The sequence below is a fragment of the Sus scrofa genome, chromosome 4 (genome assembly GCF_054392235.1).
Source record: "Sus scrofa isolate SSC_HxYL_T2T_F1_AM1 chromosome 4, Sscrofa_HxYL_maternal_Yorkshire_Landrace_v2.0, whole genome shotgun sequence".
Lineage (NCBI taxonomy): Eukaryota > Metazoa > Chordata > Mammalia > Artiodactyla > Suidae > Sus > Sus scrofa.
The window spans coordinates 36,418,211-36,437,747 of record NC_139386.1 but is presented as its reverse complement, the minus strand read 5'-3'; the positions used below and the strand labels follow the sequence as shown (position 1 = coordinate 36,437,747).

At 40.3% G+C, this 19,537-nt stretch overlaps 2 protein-coding genes across 5 annotated transcripts in view; both read right to left on the bottom strand.

The window, feature by feature from the left end:
- Nucleotides 1-15,225, bottom strand: part of ANKRD46 (ankyrin repeat domain 46) — a 44,945-nt gene extending 29,720 nt beyond the window's left edge. The window contains exon 1 of one of the 4 annotated variants that reach the window (NM_001243356.1): nucleotides 15,133-15,225. The gene's annotated coding sequence lies outside the window, so the exon portion shown is untranslated. Of the gene's footprint in view, nucleotides 1-14,841 lie in introns of all 4 variants that reach the window. The other 3 variants (XM_005662942.4, XM_013996571.3, XM_085020350.1) reach the window with 3 other exon arrangements.
- Nucleotides 1-19,537, bottom strand: part of RNF19A (ring finger protein 19A, RBR E3 ubiquitin protein ligase) — a 1,069,816-nt gene that overhangs the window by 310,153 nt on the left and 740,126 nt on the right. The gene's annotated exons all lie outside the window — the stretch shown is intronic.

Below are 19,537 nucleotides of genomic sequence, written 5' to 3'. Positions count from 1 at the left end.
TGAGAAGGCTTTCAATTTTTCTCTATTGAGTATTATATTTGATGTGGGTTTGTCAAAAATGGCTTTATGTTCAGGAATGTTCCCACTATACCCACTTTGGTGAGAGTTTTTATCATAAATAGATGTTGGACTTTGTCAAATGCTTTTTCTGCGTCTATTGAGATGATCATATGGTTTTTGACTTTTCTTTTGTTAATGTGGTGTATGACATTGATTGATTTACGTATGTTTAACGATCCTTGCAAACCTGGGGTGAATCCCACCTGGTCATGGTATACCATCTTTCTGATATGTTGTTGGATTCGGTTGGCTAGAATTTTGCTGAGAATTTTTGTGTCTATATTCATCAAAGATATTGACCAACAATTTTCTTTTTTGGTGGTATCTTTGTCTGGTTTTGGAATTAGAGTGATCGTGGCGTCACAGAATGTCTTTGGGAGTGTTCCTTCTTCTTCAACCTTTCGAAAAAGTTTAAGGAGGATGGGTACCAGATTCTCTTTGTATGTTTGGTAGAATTCGCCTATGAAGCCATCTGGTTCTGGGCTTTTATTTGTAGGGAGTGTTTTTATGACATATTCAATTTCATTTCTAGTGAATGGTCTGTTCAGTTGGTCTATTTCTTCTTGATTCAGTTTTGGCAGGCTATAGGAGTCTAGAAAGTTGTCCATTTCTTCCAGATTGTCAAATTTGTTGGCATATAATTGTTCATAGTATTCTCTTATGGTTTTTTGTATTTCTGCAGTATCCATTGTGATTTTTCCTTTTTCATTTCTAATTTTGTTTATTTGGGTTCTTTCTCTCCACTTCTTAGTGAGTCTAGCCAGAGGTTTGTCAATTTTGAAACTGCAATCTTATTGCTAATAAGCTTTTAGCATGTGTCAAAGAAAACACTTGCAATTTGTTATCTCTTAATTTCATCAGGGATTCCAGAATCAATTTCAATACTGTTAATTTTAAATTCTGCTCATCTGGAAAGTCTTTGAATTAGTTAGGATTATTTTTATTTTCTTTTTGGCCATGCCTGTGCCATGTGGAAGTTCCCAGGCCAGGGATCAAATCCAGTCACAGCATTACCCAAGTCACAGCAATGATAACACTAGGCCACCAGGGAACTCACAGGATTATTTTTATAATAGAAGATTGGCTCTGACAATTTTCTTTCTCCTCTTGAGTAACTGGGAATGCAGAATAGCTTTTTTAAATGCATGTTAGCATTTGTTCAGTTTGAAATTAGGACATATAATTCTCTTGCAACGTCCCAAGGCATACATTTAAAAATATCCCAAAACTCCACAAAAATGTATCTTCCAAAATGATGTAAAACAGCACTAAATACTAGAACACCAAAATGCTGAGAACCAATATTGCAGTTATTAATGCTAGGTACCTTACAATGAAAATTTAAAGCCTTATGTCGTTGTAGCTACTGCACTGGACATAAAGTTACATCTTAATTACTCTTAGCAATGGGATCCTACTGTGTAGCACTGGGAACTCTGTCTAGTCACTTATGATGGAACACGTAATGGCTTTAAAATAATTCTTGACATTGTGTACTGGCAAGTCTTCCAAACTTGTCCTTCAAAAGTAACAATTATTTGCCACTCCCTGCCACTTGAGTGTAAGGATTACTTTGTCATGTATCTCAGTAAAGTTCATGAAAATTTTTGCTCACTACACTGAGTCATCCAATCCTTTTTTTTTTTTTTTTTTTTTTTTAAGGGCCACTCCTGCGGCATAGGAAGTTCCCGGGCTAGGGGTCAAATCAGAGCTGCATCTGCAGCCTATGCCACAGCCTGTGGCAACATCAGACCCTTAACCCACTAAGCAAGGTCAGGGATCAAACCCACATCCTCCAGACACTATGTTGGGTTCTTAACCTACTGAACCACAATAGGAACATTGTGTCATCCCATCCTTGAGTGCAGAATGTCTGGGTATTCTTTGCTATTTTTATAAAAAAAAAAATTTTTTTTTGGCTTCACCCTGTGGCAAATGGAAATTCCTGGGCCATGGATTGAATCCTAGCTGCAGCTGCAACCTATACCACCCTGCGGCAATGCTGGATCCTTAACCTGCTGTGCCACAGTGGGAACTCCTTGTTATTTTGTTATTTTAAAATAAAATTTAAAAATTTTCTCTATGAAGATCTTGTATATCTACTATTAGTTTGTTTTTTCCCCCTGCTAGGATTCTATTTCTGCTAGGAAAAATTTGCTAGTTTAAATTTGCTTCTTACTGACAGCTAGGAATGGAATTAATATGTGTGTTGACTCCCACTGGCAACCTTGCTGAACTCTTATACTAGTTCTAGAAAAACATCTATGGTTCTAGTGAATTTTCTATGTATTAACCACATCACTTACATAGTACAGTGCAGCAGTTTTAAAATATCGCCATAATTCTTTGATATACCTCCCTTTAAGAAAGTTTACAGTACTATGTAATAACCTATATGGGAAAAGAATCTGCAAAGGAATGGATATATGTGTATGTATGACTGATTCACTTCACTGTACACCTGAAACTAACACAACACTGTAAGTCAACTATACTCCAATCAAAATGGAGTTTAAATCTCTCCTTGAGCAGTGGCTGACATAATAACTAACTTCTAACAAATAGAACATAGTAGAAATGGCTTCTAAGGATGTGTCATAAAAGACAGGGCAGCTTCCTCCTTGCTTTCTCATGGATCACTCACTCTGAAAGAGGCCAGCTGTCATGCCACAGGGACACACAAGCAGCATTACGCAGAGACCCATGATGAGGAACTTAGGCGGCTTGCCAGTGGTCAGCAAGAAACCGAAGGGTTCTGCCAATAGTCATGAATGAGCCATCTTGGAAAAGATCCTCCAGAACCAGACAAGCCCTCACATGACTGCAGTGAAAGACTAAGTGAAAGACGGTGCTAGAATCACCCAGCTAACCCACCTTCAAATTCCTGACACACAGACTCTGATAGAATAATCATTGGGAAGTTGCTGCTGTGGTACAGTGGGTTAAGAATCTGACTGCATCTGCTCTGGTCTCTGTGGAGGTGCAGGTTTGATTCTGGCCCTTCCCTGTGGGTTAAGGAACTGGCCTTGCCACAGATGGGGCTCAGATTCAATCCCTGGCCCTGGAACTTTCATATGCCATGGGTGAAGCCATAAATTAAAAAAAAAAAAAAAAAAAAAAAAAACACTGGTATTTTAAGTTTATCACTTTTCAAATTTATTGGCATAAAGTTATTCGTCATATACTTTCATGCCTAGAAAATAAATCTTGGAGTTCCTGTAATGGTGCAGTGGTTAACGAATCCAACTAGGAACCATGAGGTTGCAGGTTCGGTCCCTGCCCTTGCTCAGTGGGTTAAAGGATCCGGAGTTGCTGTGAGCTGTGGTGTAGGTTGCAGATGCGGCTTGGATCCCGCGTTGGTGTGGCTGTGGTGTAGGCCGGCGGCTACAGCTCCAACTGGACCCCTAGCCTGGTAACCTCCATATGCCGTGGGAGCAGCCCTAGAAAAGGCAAAAAGACAAAAGAAAAGAAAAAAGAAATCTTTATTGTATCTGTATTGTTTCTTTTTTTCTCTTTCTGATGTTGTCTGTGTTATTTCTCTCCTTGATCCTTATTAGTAGATGTTTGCTCAAATAGTTTTTTAAGGAATGAGGTCTGCTGTTTTACTGCTTCTGGTTCTGGTTTTTCTTTTGCTGATTTCTGTTGTTCCACTCCTTTTTTCTACTTTAAGAGTCATATAACTTTTTTTTACCTTGTTGACTTGTATCCTTAACTCACCTTTAATCTTGCCTTTTAAATAAATGTATTTAAGACCATAAATTGACATCGAAGTTAACTGGACCCCATTGGCTTTCATATGTAATATTTTATGTTGTTGTTTAAAAAATTTATGTAATTTCTGTGGTGTCCTCTCTAACCTATATAATTATATAGAAATACATTCTAAATACCCAAACGTGGTACTGGGAAAGCTTTTTGTTGTTAATTTCTAATTTATTTGCATTGTGATAGTAAAAGAACACGATCTCCAGGACAGAAATTTATTAAAATTTACAGACTTTCCTTGTGACCTGGTACAAAGTCACTTTTGGTTAACGTGCCATGTACATCTGAAAAGAATGAATAAACCATTAGTTGAAGACAGGATTCTAATCAATTGTATAAAACCCTTTGTCAACATTGTTAATTTTGCTGTGGAAATGTTCTGTATCTTTCTAATTTTTGCTATCTGACACATTGGTTTCTGAAAACAAAGTGTTAAAATCTTTCACCACGATTATGGATTTATTAATTCTGCAATTCCATCAAACATGGGTTATGTTTAGAGACTACGTTTAGGTACGTGCGGGTCACAATTGCTCTATTTTCTTGGAGGACTGTTTATCAGTGTGCTTCTTTATTCCTCTTACTACTTCTTGTCTTAATATTTGACATTAATGACTTTAACATTATTACAGTAGCTTTCTATGGTTATAATTTGGGTGGTTACTTTTCTATTTTAACCCTTTTATATAGTTTTCTTTTATAGTTTTGTGTATTTTATGAACAGTGGGAAACTAGATGGTTTTCTAACTGTTCTGAAGAATTTTTTTCCCATAGGTGAATTTAACCTATTTACATTTTATGTGATTTCTGACCTGTTTGGACTTATTTCCACCATCTTATTCTGTGTGTGTGTGTGTGTGTTTTTTTTCTTTTTTGCTTCTTTTCTACCATCTCTTGCATTATCACATTTTTTTTCTATTCTCCTTACTCCCATTGATTTAGAAACCATTGATCATATTTATTTGCTTTAACTGGTTATTTAAAAATTTTTGACATAACATGCTAATAATTTTTCTTAATGTCTAAAATTATCCAGAAATTTTATTCTGCGCCCACTATAACCACTGTAGAACATTCTATTTCATAACTGTTGTCTAGAACTTAATTGTACCTTAAAAAAAAAAAAAAAAACCCAAGTTTGAAAAGAATGCTTAACTAAATTTATCAACATTTTGTCAATCAGACCACTCTTTGAGGGAAAAAAAAAAACCCACCTCCACTATAGATTCACTTTTTGAGTTTAAGTTTATCCTTTAGTTCTTTTAGTAAGGAACAGTGAGTAGTAAACTCTTTGTCTTTGGAAACTTGAATGCGGCTTTACTTTGACTTTATTCTTGAACGATGTGATTACAAGGTTGCAGCTGGCAGTTACTTTTCCTCAGCACTTTGAGGCTTTCACTCCACAGCTGCCTGGCATCTATTTGTGCTAGGAGTTGTCCACTTCAGTGCTACTGTTGTGTAAGGAATGTTTCTTTCTTTTTCTTTGGTTTAAAATTTTTCACTTTATCTTTCATGTTCTACCTGTGTCACTGGAATCTATTTAGGAGGACCGATTTATTCTGCTTGGGACTCAGAGTGTATTTTAATCTAAGGACCATCTCTTTCTTGAATTCTGGAGAATTCCTTTTTTTTTTTTTTGTCTTTTTGCCATTTCTTGGGCCGCTCCTGCAGCATATGGGAGGTTCCCAGGTTAGGGGTCTAATCAGAGCTATAGCTGGCAGCCTACACCAGAGCCACAGCAACGTGGGATCCGAGCCACATCTGCGACCTACACCACAGCTCATGGCAACACCAGATCGTTAACCCACTGAGCAAGGGCAGGGACCAAACCTGCAACCTCATGGTTCCTAGTTGGATTCGTTAACCACTGCACCACTGCGGAACTCCCTGGAGAATTCTTATTATCACTTCAAACATTACCTCTCAATCATGTTTGTTGGAAACTCAATTTATTTTCTTAAAAACAAACAAAAAACATCAAACTATTCTGTGCTACTTCTAGGTACAGTTCTGAGCACTATCTTCTAATCTACTTATCTCCTCTGGCTGGACTGAGCCTAAATGTTTACCATACATTAAAAAAAAAAAACAACTGTACTTTTCATTTCTAAGAGTTCTAATTTTATCTTCATATCCATCTGCTCTTATTGCTTTTGTTTCATAATTTACTGTGATTTTTTTTTCATGAATCCAAGTCCTTTCTCTATTTGAGCATAATGATAATTAAAAGTCTTTGCTGGAACAACAAGGATATACTGTATAGTAGAGGGAATCATAGCCATTACCTGTAATAACCTATAAAGGAGTATAATCTGCAAAAATACTGAATCACTATGCTGTATACCTGAAACTAATACTGTATACAACTACACTTCAATTTTTAAAAAAAAGAGAGGAAAATCTCTGTTGGATGGTTTCCTAAAATTTCTTACATCAAGGGTGAATTTGTGTTGCAATGTTGATATTGTTGAATGGAATGTCCTTAGCACTGGGTCTTTTTCATTTACTTTGGAAGTTTTGCCACTAGCTTATTTTGGGAGAATTTATTTGCTTGTTTTTGTTCTCCATTCCTCCTCCCCCATGATTACTCCCCCACACAACTGCAACTGACTGGCCACCTGACAATGAAGTTCAAAACCAGGTTTTATAAAAGATACAAGGTCTTATATAAGGTATAAAAGGTTCTTGTCTCTTGGCGACAGCAGGGCTATTATACATCGAGTCACTAAGCCAAAGTTTGGTTCAGTTTCTGGCTGCGAGACTGTGCCCTCTCACCTTGCTTTTAAGGTCCAGCTTTTTTTCCTGAGCAGTTTTATTTGGCCTCCTTTTATGCTTCATCTCTACTCAATGCCTCGACTTTAAGCCATAAGCTTACTCCAGTCTTTGGTCTTGTGTGCAGTACTTTTAATCCTCATTACCCAGCAGGAATCAAATTCTTGGCTGCCCACTTCCAGAACAGCTACAGCTCCTCTCACCATTTTGTGCTTCTATTCTAGACAGATATTTAATTTACTGTTCTGACTACTTCTTTTTGGCTTTTCACTTTTTATATTTTATCAGTTATTGCCAAATGCTAAAAACATGAACCTAATGTACTATTTTGACCCAAAACCAACGATGTGTTTTTCATTCCCTTGAAGGTTCAGTGCCACTGTAATGGACACAACTAGTTTCCTACCATTCCTACTTTTTCTTTTTACAGCCCCACCTACGGCACATGGAAGTTCCCCAGCCAGGGGTCAAATCGGAGCTGCACCAGAGGCCTATGCCACAGCCACGGCAACACTGGATCCTTAACCCACTGAGTGAGGCCGAGGATCAAACCCTCATCCTCAGAGAGACATCAGGTCCTTAACTTACTGAGCCACAACAGGAACTCCCCATTCGGATCTTCTGTCCCACCAGTACCCATCACTATTACTCTTGCCTATCTGTACATTTTAAAGGGATCGGCTCTGATTATTTTAAGCCATGTAACATAGTACATTACTCTAGCTGTAGTGGTCTATTTAAAGGTAGACATATTTCAGTCCAATAAGACCCTTTATTTGGAACGCTAAAGTGAAATATTCTTTTTCTGAAAATAAGGTGTAAACATGACATCTAAAATTGCTTCAGTCATTCATTTTGATAAATATTAGAAGGGACAGAGAAAAAGAGAGACAGAGGGGTGGGGGAAGGAGAGAGAGAGAGAATGAAAGAAGGGAAGCACACAGGGTAAGGAAGACAGAGAAACAGAGCCTAGCCTTGATTAAACCTCACGTGAAGCTCATATGAACTCTGGACTTTCCAAACACAGGCATCAATTAAGTCCCTTTCTTACTGACAGTTTAAATTAGGTTTTCTGTTACTTGGAGCCAAATCTTTAATGACACAGAATCTAAAGTAGTCATTACCACTTGATTCCTACCACTGTATGCTTCTGCCACTGCTTTTTCTTTTCTTCTTTTTTTTTTTTTTTTTTTTTTTCGCTTTTTAGTGCAGCACTCTCAGCATATGGAAGTTCCCAGGCTAGGGGTCGAATTAGAGCTACAGCTGCCGGCCTCCACCACAGCCACAGCAACTCAGGATCTGAGTCGCGTATGCGACTTACACTGCAGTTCATGACAGTGCCAGATCCCCAACCCACTGAGCAAGGCTAGGGATCGAACTTACATCCTCATGAATACCAGTCAGGTTCATTTCCGACACACCACAGAGGGAACTCCCCACTGCTTTCTAAGAAGGGAAAAAAATACTGCCTGTGTTACATGTTTCAGAAAAAGACAAAAGTCAAAGGAAGGGTGGGGTCTAATTATATCTCTCTTCAAGAAGGAGCTGAATTAAGGTCTAAGAAATCCCAGGTTTAAGTGGAACAAATAACACAGGACATTGGAAGCAAACTGAAAGCTAGGTAAATTATAGGAACTCACCAAGGAGATAATCTGAACATGTTCAATGGATACTCTGAATCAATGAGACAAAAATAAGTTCACTGTGGGAAAACTCTTACAGACAATACCAGTTTTTTGTTTTGTTTTTAAGACAACAACTAACAGGCAAAACACAGTTCCAAATGGGCAAGGGCCAGAAAGAGAATTAAATGAAAGAAGTGACATTTGGCTCTTGGAAAAAACTGCTATTAGAACTAAATAAGGAAGTTTCGGTCATGGCTCAGCAGAAATGAATCTGACTAGCATCACTGAGGACGTAGGTTCCATCCCTGTCCTCACTCAGTGGGTTAAGGATCCAACATTTCCGTGAGCTGTGGTGTAGGCCAGAGGCTACAGCTCTGATTCGACCCCTAGCCCAGGAACCTTCATATGCCTTGGGTGCGGCCCTAAAAAAAGACAAAAAACAAAAACAAAAGAACTAAAAATGCCGCCAAAGTTAGAATGCCTAGATAACCTGTTCTGATGATGTCACACACAGGATGTTTTTTTAAAAATTTAACTTAGGCTAAAGGAAAAAAAAGACACCATAATGTGTTAAGAGAAAATATAGGTTATTTGGCTAGTTTTAATACACTTAGCTTAAAAAGTAAAATGCAGCAGAATATCTAATCTCATAAAAACCTAATGTGGGCATTCTTGCATCTGTTTCTGACTGAGCTTGTGCCATCTCTAAGGAAAAATGTGCACATAACTTTTAATAGACTGTATTCAGAAACTTGTCAAAAGTGTCACTTATTGGATGGCTTATTGAATACACAAAAATATTAGCATTTCTTTGGCATATGTGTGTTTATGGCCATATGACCGGCGGGAGCTGGGGGCAAACAAATTGTCTATTTTTTATCAGATGGATGTATGTCTCCTGCTTATTGAACATACTTTAAGCGTAGAATTGCTTTGTTTCTCTACTAATTGCTGACAGGTCAGAAGTTAAATTATTTACAGTTTCTAAACATTGCCTTGGAGGAAATGCTAACAACTCCAGTGAACAAAGAGGTGTAGAAAAACTGAACAGCACTTAAAAAAAAAAAAAAAAAAAAAAAAAAAAGGACAAGTTTTTCTTTCTTGAATCCTCTGGGTACATATCCAAAGGAAATGAAATTATCATCTTGAGGAGATACCTGCACATTCATTCACTGGCAGCATGATTCACAACAGCCATGATATTGAAATAACCTAGGTGTCCACTGACAGATGAATGATAAAGAAAGTGTGGTATGTGTACACAATGGAATATAACCCAGCCATAATAAAGAAGGAAATCCTGTCATTTGCAACTACATGAATGAATCCGGAAGACATCATGCTAAGTGAAATAAACCAGACACAGAAAGACAAAACTGAATAATCTCACTTACATGTGGAATCTAAAAAAGTCAAACTCAGAGTTCCTGTGGTGGCACAGTGGAAACAAATCCAACTAGGAACCATGAGATTGCAGGTTCAATCCCTGGCCTCACTCAGTGGGTTAAGGATTTGGCACTGCCATGAGCTGTGGAGTAGGTCAGCCGCTACAGCTCCAATTGGACCCCTAGCCTGGGAACCTCCATATGCCACAGGTGCAGCCCTAAAAAGACAAAAAAAAAAAAAAAAAAAAAAAAAAAGAGAGAGAGAGAGAGAAAATAAATAAATAAATAAATAAATTTTAAAATTATATTAAAAAGTCAAACTCATAGAACCAGGCCAAAGAACAGTGGTTGCTGGGGACTAAGGGGTGGGGAAAACAGAAAGATGTTGGTCAAAGGGTACAAACTTTTGGTTATAAGATGAGTAAGTTCTGAATAGCTAATGTCCAGTGTGGTGACCACAGTTAATAGTACTCTATAGTATCCTTGAAATTTGCTGAGCAGATCTTAAGTGTTCTCATTATACTCAAACACACACACAAAGCTAACTATGTGAGGTGATGGAGGTATTAACTTGAGTGGGATAATCATTTTACAATATGTAAGAATATTAAATCATGTTGTACATCTCTTAAAAATGCTGCATAAACTATATACTACAATTTTTGTCAATAATATTTCTTTTCATTTTTGTTTTTGTTTTTTTTTTTTTTGCTTTTTAGGGCCACACTTGTGGCATATGGAAGTTACCAGGCTAGGGGTCAAATCCAAGCTGTAGCTGCTGGCCTACACCACAGCCAGAGTAATCAGGGATCTGAGCCATGTCTGCAACCTACACCACAACTCACAGCAATGCCGGATCCTTAACCCACTGAGTGAGGTCGGGGATCGAACCTGCTTCCTCATGGATACTAGTCGAATTCGCTACTACTGAGCCGCCATGGGAACTCTGTCAATAATATTTCAATGAAGCTGAAGGGAAAGAGAAACAAGCATCTATTTAATTTGTAAATTAGCTATTATTTTGTTACTGATTTTATTTTTATATATACAGCTCAAGTTAATCATTCTGTCTCTATATTGATTTGGCAAAAAAGGACTTTGTTACAAAGATATAACCACAAACTCAAGTTCCAAGAATACCAAAAATAATTTTAAATAGGTAAATCTTTTTCAAACAACACAATACAACCCTTTACAGAATGCCTGTAAGAAAAAGTCTTTAGTAGAATGGTACTGAACAAATTTGGTACGACAGCTGCAATAGTCTAGTGACGATCTCAAAAAGTCTTCCATTTCTAAAAGGATGAATAATACAAAAAAGTCAACACAAAGTTAGTGAAAAACTCTACACCATAAGAGAAGAGGTTCATTAGCTCTACACAGAGAAAAGCATGCCACTGAAGACTATTTACAAGAAGAAATAGAAAAAAATGCAAAAAAAGTGGATTGGGAATATACAAAAAAATTAACTCAAGACACAGAAAAAAAAAGTACAGTAACAAGATTGGAATTTTTTAAAAAAAGACTAAAAATTAGATTAAAAACATTTAAACATTTAAAATAAAAATTGTAAGCAGTAAGGAAGAGAACAAATATTACAGAAAATCAAATCAGTGATGGAAAGGCCTAACCTAAGAAACTTTGCAAAAGAAAATAGCTTAAAAAGATGTGTGAAATGATTATCACAACTAGAGAGCAGAGCCAACCCATGAATAATTCCCAGAGGGGAAAAAAAGAACAAAACAACAAGTACAAGAAAGTACTTCCACCAAAATAAAAAAAGATTTCAATCTGTAGACTGAAGAACCTGTCACCTTCCATATAAAATTAATGGATTAAAAAAAATCAGTAGCTATAACCCTAAATTTCAAAATATTTTATTTAATCACTTTAAATCTTTGCGACACAACAGATGGCTATACTTGCAAGGTAAACGTACAGGACAAGGGTTTATACCCACAGTTAGGATAGTGTAAATCTGGTCTGTACTGTTTACCTTGTAGATTATTTTGTATTTGGGCATTAACTTACTGAGAGCAGAAATAAGAACCTAAGCTCATGTCTTCAGATAAAAAGATAGCATACTTCAAAAGAAATCCTGGCTTTTAATTCCTTTGCACATGAATTTGCTTTTAAGGGCAGTGTGTACACCTCTAAGTTAATTTTAACCTAAGGTAAGAACAAAGATAAGTGACAAAGGAACACCCTCCACCCAAGCGCTTTTATAAGCCCTGAAATACATTATGTCACAAGGACAAGCTTCACTACATATTGGTTTTGGAGGTTAGCGATACGTTATTATCATTGGTAGTAGTTTAGTTATTTTATTTCCAACAGTCACTGACAAAATAATCTAAGTCCAGTTGCTAAATAGGTGAAGCTGGAAATAAAATCATTTACTGTGGAGATGATTTACTCTCCTCTAAAGAGTTGTCCACACTCGCAGACTCCAATCCCTCTCCCCCTAGTCTCTCTTTAAACCACACCAATCAGATTTTCTCTCCCATTCTTCTTAAAGTGCTCTTAGCAACGACCTTCACATTGCTAAGTCCAATGGTCACCTCACAGACCTCATCTCACTTGACTTGTCAAATGAGCAGGAGGAGACAGTTGATCACCTTCTCCTTCTGGAAACACTCTCTGCGCCTGACTTCCAGCACTGCACACTCCTACCTGCAAAGGCTCTTCTCCCTCAGTCTCCTTTGCAGGTCTTAAACTCTCCAACCTCGGAACATGGTAAGTCCCAGAACTCAATTCTCACTTGTTTAGACCAAATCTCATGTGATCCCATGGCTTTAAATACTATCTATTTGCTAATGACTCCCAAATTTCTATTTCGAGTCAGGACTTTTCCACTGAACTCCAACTTCATATAACCCACTTCAACAGGCATCTCAAACCTGGCATGTCTAAGACTGAACTTCTGATTCCCGCTCTACCCACCTTCCCATCTCTCTCCATCTTCAAGTCTTCCCCGTGTCAGCAAAGGGCAACTCCATCCTTCCAAGAGCTCAGACTACAAGCCTTGTAGTCAATCTGCTCTTTCACTCTCACCCTCTACATCCAATCCATCAGCAAATCCTATGAGCCATACCTATAACACGACTGCTTCTCACTACTCTATTGCTACCACCTGGCCTAAACCTCATCATGGCTCATCTGCTTTACCGACCCAACTTCCTACCTGGGCTCCCTGCTTCCATCCTTGTTCCCATGGTCCACTCTGAACACAGCTGCCAGAGTGATCCTTTACACAGTTTAAGTCAGATCCTCTCCTCTGCTCAAAGCCTTCCAACCACTTTCCTCCACACTCAGAGAAAAAGCCAGTCTTTAACAGGCCCAGTTAGCTCTCGGACCCGACCCACCCTCCCTTACTGTGCTCAAACCCACCGGCTTCGTTGGTGGTCCTCTGACAAGCCTGATAATGTCTGGGCTTGTGCCCTTGACCCCTACACAGCTGCACGGCTGTCCCCGCCTCCTTCAAGTTTTGCTCAAGAGCCTTCTCCACGAAGCTGTTCCTTATTCTAAAACTGCTTCTGCTCCTTCTCCTGCACTCCCTATCCCCCTTCATGCTTTATTTTTCTTGTTAGCAACGGCTGCCATCTGACTAGATATATTTTGATTTTTAAAATCTATTTTGTGTATTGTCCCCATTCTCACTTTCCTCCAGGGGAATGTTATCTCAGGAAAGGAAAATTCTGTTTTGTTCCTCTTGCATCCCCAGTGCTTAGAACAGGGCTTGGCCCTGGAAGCACTCAACACATATTTGCTACAGGAATGCAAAATACACAAGCTCTTAAATCCCCATAAGGCTGACTCAGGACACTATAGTACCTAACTTCTTTCCACAATGGGAAATACCACTTCCCTTCTAACACTGATAGAAACTGGAAATTCTTTCTCTTCCACATAGCAAGGAACACAACTTGCTCTAAATTACAGGTCAAAAACCTCTTAACTCCTCCTCAGTCTTTCCAATGCTTTTCCTACATCCTCAAAAATAGTAACTGTCATTGAAAAATTTGTTTCCCTTCAGCACTACTGTCATAACATTGCAAAGACAAAGTGAACTCATTAAAATTGTGTCAAAATGCAAATAAGGAAAAGTAATGAAGCACATTAATAACCAGATAAACCCACCTCTGAATCAAACTGTATCAGAATGGTGAGGGCCAGTCCATGCTTAACTTCATTATCACTATTATCCTTAATGAGCAAACATTCTTCTTTTTAGGGCCACACCTGCAGCATATGGAAGTTCCCAGGCTAGGGGTTGAATCTGAGCTGCCAGCCTACACCACAGCTACAGCAACGCGGGATCCGAGCCACACCCCTGCCTCACCTGCGACCTACACTGAAGCTCGTGCAACCTCAGATCCTTAAGCCACTAAGCGAGGCTAGGGATCAAACCCACATTTTCATGGACTCTGTCAGGTTCTCAACCCGTTGAGCCAAAATGGCACTCCCATTTTTCTCATTACACTCATTTTTTAAACTATAAAGGAGTTGGTATAGGACTCTTGTGTTTAGCCATGAAAATTAAGCCAAGAGAAATGAATTCAAGCTACAAGTCAAATTAATAAACCAATATAACTCTTATGGAACACGTTTGGACAGATAACAAGCAGGAACAGTGGAGTAAGGGAGATGAGGTTCAAACCCCCGTTCACCTTTTTCTAGTTGTCCGACCACGGACAAGTCAGATGCTCTGTGTCTCAGTTTCCCTCTCTGTAAAATGGAAATGGCGGTACTTCCTAGTGTTGCTAAGGATTATACCAGGATATTAGATTTTAAGGCACTCAGCACAATGACATACAGTAAGCACTGAAGAAGAGAGCTATTACAATTCCTACAACCAGTCATATGACAACTCTTTAAGCGAGAAGCCCCTTGGTACCACTGTCATTTTTTAAAGAGTGAGAAGTGTTACTATTTAATGGTGTACTTTTCATCTCCTTACATTCTGTAGCCAAGTCTGAACACTAAAATAAATACATTTGCATTTATTTTTAAAATACATATGTATTTATTTTAAATAAATATTTTTCTCGAGGCAGAGCCCTACTGGAAGACAACCTGTTAATAAGAAGCAATGCTATCTTTGAACCCAGGCACCCAGGGCCTTGTGACAAAGGGACAGGTCACTTGCATCTCAGCAGCTTCTGTGTATGACTAGACTGCAGGTTCCTCGTCATCGGCCACGTACTGTCCGTGCCAACGCGGAGACAACGCACCTTTTTGGGCCCGACGCCGTGACAGCCGCCCGAGTCTTCTGCTCGCACCCCTGACCTCCCGATGCCCCGCGAGCACGCACGCCCGCCAGCCGCGGCTGACAGCGGAGCCTTTACCCACAAGCCCCCAGAACCCTCGCAGGCCCTTCCCAGCCCTCGGGATCAGCACAGCCCCGCGAGAAAGCCACCCGTCGCGCCACGACCGGCCTGGCTCCCCGAGGGCGCCCTCGCCCCTCAGGGCCCTCGGCCAAACGGCAGGGGAGATGTCAGTGGCTTTCGCCACGGCCCAGGTACCTTGGAGTTGCCAAGCACCAGCGACAGCGACACCTTCCCCGCGGCGACTGCGGAGGCGGCAGCGGCGGCGGCGACGGCAGCGGCGGGCGGAGGGGAGGGGTCGGCCACTGAGACGAGAGGGGCGCCCTGCTGGGCCAGAGCGGCTGTGCTCCGCCGCAGCCGGCGCGCCCCCTGGAGGCGGGCGGCCCGCAGGGCGGCTAGGCCCGCTTTGACTCAAAGACTAGGTGAGTCCACTTTGAACTAGGCGAAGTATCAAAACTGCGGCAGGGGAAGAAGAGAAAGAGAACCGAAAAAGGTTTCGTCGATCTGAGTCCAGGAGCATTTTGCACTTTTCACGTCCTTTTCTAAAGAAGTCTTTCACCTCTCAGCTAAAAGAAGGCTTCAAAGGCAAGGACAGTTTTACCTACAGCTGTAGGCATCAATTAATAATTGCTGACATTTAGGTAAGTCGTCTCTAAAAACGCACCCAATTGATGTATTATTTAGGTAAGTCGTCTCTAAAAACGCACCCAATGACTGGCTGCTGTCATTCTAAAATATGACCCTGAGTTTTTTTTCAAAATGGCTTTGAATGCTTAAACATCCCACTTTTTAGGATTCCCAGATGAAATCCAACATGTGTCCGGCCAAAACTAAAAATGTGGTGGGTGGTGGGAAGTTCATTTACTTTTAAGTTTACCAAGTTCAGTCCTACAGCCAAGGCTTGCCATGTTCAGTGATCCTCCCTCCCCTGAATTCTAGTATCCTCTCCCAGCCAAGCCACCCTCCAGGGGGTCTCATGTCCATCTTTCAAGGGCTGTTACTCAGCCTAACAGTTTGTTCCTGGCAATGCCATGTAAATGTTAGGGATTATTGTCAAATTTGAGAAAACCTCTATTAAACCTCTTTCATATAAGATTTCAGGCATTTCACATTTTCTCATGCAGCAACTAATCATAAATATTAAATACTTTCTGAATTGATGACATTTATTAACCAATTTGCCATTGAGATACTCCCTGAGGTTTTGTATGTTGAGTTTATATCTTCATTGATGCCTATAAGTTGTGTCAAATCAGCAAAGGATTCCAACTTTCTCCCAGTGTGTTTATAAATTCTCTACTTTTCCTTAATTGATTTATCAAACACTCCAAGAGCCTATTCATTACATCTATTCAAATGAATCTCTCCATCTTCATAAATTACTGCTTTTGTTTGAGTTAAAAAGATGTAGAGGGAATTCCTGTCATGGCTTGGTGGTTAATGAACCCGACTAGGATCCATGAGGTTTCGGGTTCGATCCCTGACCTTGCTCAGTGGGTTAAGGAGTTGGCGTTGCCATGAACTGTGGTGTAGGGTGCAGACACAGTGCGGATCTAGCATTCCTGTGGCTGTGGTGTAGGCTGGCAGCTGTAGCTCTGATTCGACCCCTAGCCTGGGAACTTCCATATGCAGCATGCGCCCCTAAAAAAAAAAGTAGAGACTGTTAAATGTTGGCCATGCTGCATTCCTTCTGCAGGCTCTAAGGAGAATGTTACCTTGTCTTCTCTCACTTCTAGAGGCCACCTATAGTCCTTACTTAGCTCATGACCCCTTCCTCCACATTCAAAATCAGCAGTGTAGCATCCTTTCTTCTCTCTGACCTCTGCTTCCAACCTTGCATCTGCTCTTTTTTTTTTTTTTTTTTTTTGTCTTTTCTAGGGCCGCACCTGCGGCATATGGAGGTTCCCAGGCTAGGGGTCCAATCGGAGCTGTAGCCACCGGCCTACACCACAGCCACAGCAACTAGGGATCCAAGCCTCATCTGTGACCTACACCACAGCCTACGGCAACAACGCCGGATCCTTAACCCACTGAGCAAGGCCAGGGATCGAACCTACCACCTCATGGTTCCTAGTCGGATTCGTTAACCACTGAGCCACGATGGGAACTCTGCATCTGCTCTAACTTTGACCCTCCCGCCTCTTTATAAGGACACTTGGATTATGCTGGGCACACCCTGATAATCCAGAACAATCCCTCCATTTCCGGATCTTTAATGACATCTGCAAAGTCCTTTTAACCATGGAAGGTAACACAGTCACAGATTCTGGGGATTAGGATGTGGGCACCTTTGGGGGTATGTTATTCAGCCCACCACAAGGGCCGTGAAGCTACAACTCCATTTCCTTCAAGTAAATCTACCTTTTCTTCCTCATTACCAAAATCTGTTCGGTCCTGAGTTATGATTATGAGAGTTCCAACAGGAATATATGTAATTACAACTGGGATAAGCGTCATGAAGGAAAAGAGGAGAGATGTTATATGAGGACAAATAGAACAGAACCTAATTTAGATGGAAGGGCAATGATACCGTTGAATAAGTGATATTTAACTGAGATGCAAAGGATGAGGGTTTAATTATACAAGGAACAAGGGGAGTTTTTCAGACAGAGGGGACAGTACGTGAGGCCTGGGAATGGTGATGTCACAAGGTCAATGTGGCTGAGTTGTGTCTCTGCCATCATATCCTTAGCACTACGACAGTGAATGGCACATAATGGGTACTAAGGAATATTAGCTTAGGAGTTCCTGTTGTGGCTCAGCAGGTTAAGGACCGGATGTTGTCTCTGTGAGGATTCGGGTTCAATCCCTGGCCTCGAGCAGTGGGTTCAGGATCTGGCATTGCCACAAGCTGTGGCACAGGTCACAGATGTGGCTCAGATCCAGCATCGCTGTGGCTGTGGTGTAGGCTGGCAGCTGCAGCTCCAGTTTGACCCCTAGCCTGGGAACTTCCATGTGGCACAGGTGCGGCCATAAAAAGAAAAAAAATTTTTTTAAAGATTATTAGCCTAGCAGTTGTCAGCCCTGGCAGCAAATTACAGTCACCACAGGAGCTTAAAAATACCAACACCCTAGCCAAGACCAAGTCAGAACTGTTTGGAAGTATGGCCCCAAATCCATATTTTTTAAAAAGCTGGTCAAAGAATTCTAACATGTAGCCAGGGATGAGAGCCACTGTGTCTGATACAACCACGGGAGTAAGAATCAAAGGATGACAGAAAATATTTGCCTGGGGTAGGATTTTCTCTTACGAGGTTTTCTTCTGTTTAGAGAAAAGAAGGGGTTTGGGGAGTTCCCGCTGTGGCTCAGTGGAAATGAATCTGACTAGCATCCATGAGCACGAAGGTTTAATCCCTGGCCTCACTCAGTGGGTTGGGGATCTGGTGTTGCCATGAGCTGGGGTGTAGGTTGCAGACTCGGCTCGGATCCCAAGTTGCTGTGGCTGTGGCTGTGGCTGTGGCTGGCAGGTACAGCTCTGATACCTCTGATTCGACCGCTAGCCTGGGAACCTCCATATGCCTCAGATGTGGCCCTAGAAAGACAAAATACAAAAAAAAAAAAAAAAAGGGTTTGGCCATATTGATTATACATCCCTATTCAGTCTTAGAAAATGCTGAAAAGGCTATTAAAGCATTATTAAAATAAGCCACAAGGATATATTGTACAACTCAGGGAAGATAGCCAATATTTTATAATAACTATAAATAACCTTTAAATATTGTGGATCCCTATGTTGTACACTTGTAACTTATGCTGTACATCAACTATATCTAAAATTTTTTAAGAAGTAAAAACATAAAAAGCAAACTTTGTAATTGAATGTTTATCAGAAGAGAGACTGATCTAGCAACCGTCCCAGGGTAACCAGTTGTCTCTGTAGAAAAGAGATGTGTTGGCCTGGAGAGGTGTTTAAAAAACAACAAAAACAAAAACACCGTATCTACAAAAGAAAAGACTTTTTTTTGGTTTTGAGCTCTACTTATTTTCCAGAAGGCATTCTGGGTTTTTCACTACTAACGAATGACCATCAGAGGGAGACATGCTCCTGGAAAGGGTGACTTCCCCAGCTCCAACCCCTCAAGTCAGACTAGCGAGAATCTGGTTTTTAACAATACTGAGAGTTCTCAAAGCATAACCATTGAGCGAGCAACTCACAGGATTAGAGACTAGTAGCATGTATTTATCTACACCAGAGTTAGATGCATTTAAGTTCTCCAACAGTCTAAACATTTAAACCACCGGGGGCAGGGGGTGGGGGGAGTGTGTATGTGTGCCAAGCATTGCATTTGGAAAACTTAAAGGAAAAAAAAAATGAAAGCTAGGAGAATATTTTCCTCCAGCAACCAGCACCATTAGAAATGAAGTATTCAAGAGCATCTTTCAGAAAGGGACCTCTCTTCCTTGGTTAATTGCAAAGTAAAGATCTTAGGTCTTCTTGAATTTCTGGAGTTACTAAGACAACAGCTAGACTACTGGGAATAAGAGCTCGGCTGCTCCCTGAAAGCCCAGTTTGTTGTTCACTTACCCACATGGGACAGAACCGCACAGATATTCACACATGCATTAGATGACATGATGTATGTGATGGGAACGTGTAAAGTGC